Genomic DNA, 3606 nt, shown 5'->3' with positions numbered 1-3606 from the left:
GGGTGCAGGCATGAGGGGCCTCGCAGCACGGTTTCGGGCCAGGGGGTGTCACGGCATGGCGCGAGTGGGCTTGCAAGATGGCTCCACACGATGGCCGCCGGGGGGGGGGGGGGGGGGGGGGCTCATGGTACGACCCAATAAGGGGGTGATGACACAGCTTCGGGGTGAGCGAGCAGGGGGGCTCGTGGGCCTGTTCAGCGTGGGATGACGCACTACTCGAGGAGGGGTTGTTTGTTTGACGGCATGGCTTGGGGGGTTTCTTTGGCACGGCCCAAAATAGGGTGCAACACCACGACTTCCTGGGAGGTAACCCATCCCAATATTGTTCTGACCCAAGCGCACTTAACTGCGGAGTTCTGATCGGATCCGGTGTATTAGTGCTGGTATGACCGCACCACATCAAGGAAGCGAACTCGAGACACTATAACACAAATAGAGGAGGAGGTTTCCCATATCATAAACATGCCACGTTTCCAAGGCATCAAATGGGGCTTTCTCAGATGAAAATAGTCCTCTGTGCAAATCGAGCCCCTCCCTTTTGCATGAATCTCCCGCTACCTTTGGCATCGAATAATCAATGCGCTTTGTGTTGGGGTGTGTGTTGTTTTGTGGAGAATAAATTTTGAAATTCTGCTTAAATACTAGAATCTCCCTTTATGGCAAAATCACCGAGAATCGTCCTTTTTTTCCCAGATCAAGGGAGTTTACACACGACCAAATGAAAATGGCAGGCTGTCCAAAACATGGCGGTCATTTTTACACACCGCCATGTCCTCAAAAATGAAGAAATGAACTAAACCCTTCTCTGATTGGCTGGAGAATGAGTGTGCCATATTTGGGGAGCTTGGGAGGCCGTCCAGAACTCCTTGAAATTTGGCACTGATGTGGATGCCAGCAAGGATAGAAGATGTGCAATGTTACGGCAATGTGTAAACATGCGAGCACCTAGATCCATTGTGTAAACATGTTGCTATTGGTCGAATGGCGAAGGCACTATCAGTGTGTAAACCACCCAAGTCTACGTAGAAAATGACGATTTTGGTAGCTTGCAAAGGACTGTTGTAAGCTACCAAAAGTTGCATCGGCTGTGGCACAATGCCGACATGGTAGCATAAAGAGAGTGTGTGTGTGTGAGGACCAAAATAGCCATAACCTTTTTTTTTGGTAATGCGACATTGTGATATGATTTATAGATACCCACGCACATTGCTACACACATAAAGTTAGCCTTGACAGGCGTGGCATCAATTGGGCTAGAATTGCAACATTGCAGGTGATTCTACATTCTCTAGGCCCGCACATATTGCCATGACCCGTGTTGCCGATATCTACATTTGCCATCAGCTTCTGAGCGCAGGACAACCTGAAAATTGAATATTATATTCAAGGGAAGGTCAAAATTAAGCTTGGCCTTCTTAGCAAACAAATTTTCCTATTTCTCATACATAAAATATAGAAAATTTTCAGCCTTCTAGGTTTTGAGGGCCAAAAAGGCAGCGCGCGATTAGGGTTTGAACATGTCTTGTGCATCTCAAGGGGTGTTCTCCAGTAGGGTTGGGCATGGCGTCTTGCAAGGTTGCTCCGGCCGACTGGGCGCTTCCCTCTTGCACCATGCAAGAGGCTTCTGCCAGAAGGTCGATGGTGTGTCTGTTGTGGATGTGGAGAGTTCTCCGCAGAGCACATCGTTAAGTCTCCTCAGGGTTTTAGAGGGGCACGTGAAGGGCCCCGCGAAGGATCTTCTTCCCATCCTGAGAGAACGTCTCAAGGAGGAGAAGCCGTCCTCTTCTCCTTCTGGAGAAGCAGGAGAATGATCCCCTTCTCCTTCCCCTTCTCCTTCTCCTTCTCGAGAGCGAGAAAGAGCACCGGGCTAACGACACCTACTCAGAGCGAGGGGGCTAAACGACGCCCGCGGCCTTTTTGAGCAGTGTAGGGCTTGCTTAGCTGTGTTGGCAGCGTGCATCGAGCGGTGTACAAACATACCTGCTAAGCCCTGCACTGCTCGAAGAGGCCGCGGGCGTCGTTTAGCTGTGTTGGCAGCGTGCATCGAGCGGTGTACAAACATACCGCGAAGCTACAATGTGTATGCTGTGTTGTTGTACATGCCGGCAAGCAGTTGGCTGAGCAATAGAGCTTCAGGCTGCCAAAGGAGCAATAGAGTTTCAGAGAGGGCCTTTGTCGCCTGAGCAGGTTGAGGTTCTTTTATGTTTGGGACCGGCCGCACAAGTGAAGCTTGCAGAAGACAAATCTTCTGATACCAGGTCGACCAACTATTCTTCTTTGTTTTGCATTTTTTAATGTCTTTTATTTTTTAAATATATTCTCGTTTTGCCTTCACTCTCAAAAGCTCACTGTGCACCAGGGTTGCCTTTTGATGAGTTGCCCTGCCTCCCTTTCCCTCCCATTTTCTGTAATTTCAATGTAATTTTAATGGGCAAAATTAAACGTGCCAGTATAAAATGGCTGAAAGCCCTCCATATCTGCAGAGGCACAGACGGGCCATCAAAAATGTACAACCTGATAGAATTTCATATTTTACAGGCTGTAACTCTCAAACTCTATTGCTCCATCCTTGGAACCCGCGATTCGCCCCGGCACCATGGATTTCCACCGTTTTGTACAGGTTTGCCTCCCCAACCCATGCCTTTTGCACTGCCATCGCTACCCTCAATTCGGTCATGTTCTCATCGAGGAACTTGTGCTGAAGCTCACACAACTGCTTTTTGGTGTGTGTGTGCTGCGACAACACACCATACACATTGTAGCACTGCAGGGCTTGCTTGGCCGGTTAGATGGCTCTATGCAGGCTGCCAGGTCGCATTGGATTTCACAATTACTTCCCACAAACCTGTTCCCTTCAGCCCCGCCTTAATGTTGCCACTGTTTGTCAGGTGCTCTTGCAATAATTCGAAGAGGCCGTGCGTATCGATGAACTCTCAACAGAGCCAACTTGTCGGTAGCCCGGAGCTCACAGTAAAGCTCCACATGCTTCTGCCTGTCCTCCACCTGCTTCTCAAGCAGACGGTACACCCGCTTCTCATCCTCCAGACATTTTTTACACCAGGTCCATATTTTGTATTTGTGCTAGTGGTATTAGAGTGTGGGCTTACTTGCTAGATGAATAGAATGCCATGAAGATGTGTGAAATTATGAACCCTCTTGTATGCTTTTATAGCATTTTGTGAAGAAACTCTCCTTTGCAGTAGCGCAGAACTCAAGACAGCTTCGTTTAATCCCTTATAACTTGGTCGTACGTTCTCCAAATGAGAACCTTCCAAAAACAGGAATTGATCCTCGCATCGATTTCGATAGGTAATGTGGGTGCTTTTCTTGAAATTGGTGTAGCTCCCAAAATACAACCAAAACTCTCTTTTGGTAAAGTGAGTGTCCGAAATACACATCTTATACAAGAAAAGTAATCTTAAAGTTATTAACTGTCAATAATGGTGCACATAAAAATAGTTTTTTAAATCAATCTGACGGTTATTAAACATCATTATTAATGCACATTAAAAAAAAAGCTCACACACTAGAAAAAGGGTTATCTTTGACAATTTGGAACATGAGTAATCTACCAACACAATATCCTCGACGTTGATTTGGGTGATC

At 47.3% G+C, this 3606-nt stretch overlaps 1 long non-coding RNA gene and 1 pseudogene across 1 annotated transcript; one reads left to right on the top strand and one right to left on the bottom strand.

Moving 5' to 3' along the window:
• Positions 1-278: 278 nt before the first annotated feature.
• LOC147637252 (5S ribosomal RNA) lies at positions 279-397 on the bottom strand (annotated as a pseudogene).
• Positions 398-1481: 1084 nt separating this feature from the next.
• Positions 1482-3202, top strand: LOC147637251 (uncharacterized). The gene is made up of 3 exons (XR_015266366.1): positions 1482-2258; positions 2539-2620; positions 2889-3202. It is a non-coding gene; the product is annotated as an uncharacterized LOC147637251 (long non-coding RNA).
• Positions 3203-3606: the final 404 nt, after the last annotated feature.

Source organism: Cibotium barometz, chromosome 7, assembly GCF_041138505.1.
Source record: "Cibotium barometz isolate CiBa-2024 chromosome 7, ASM4113850v1, whole genome shotgun sequence".
Lineage (NCBI taxonomy): Eukaryota > Viridiplantae > Streptophyta > Polypodiopsida > Cyatheales > Cibotiaceae > Cibotium > Cibotium barometz.
Note: the sequence above shows the minus strand (reverse complement) of the source record. Positions and strands in the feature narration are given on the sequence as shown.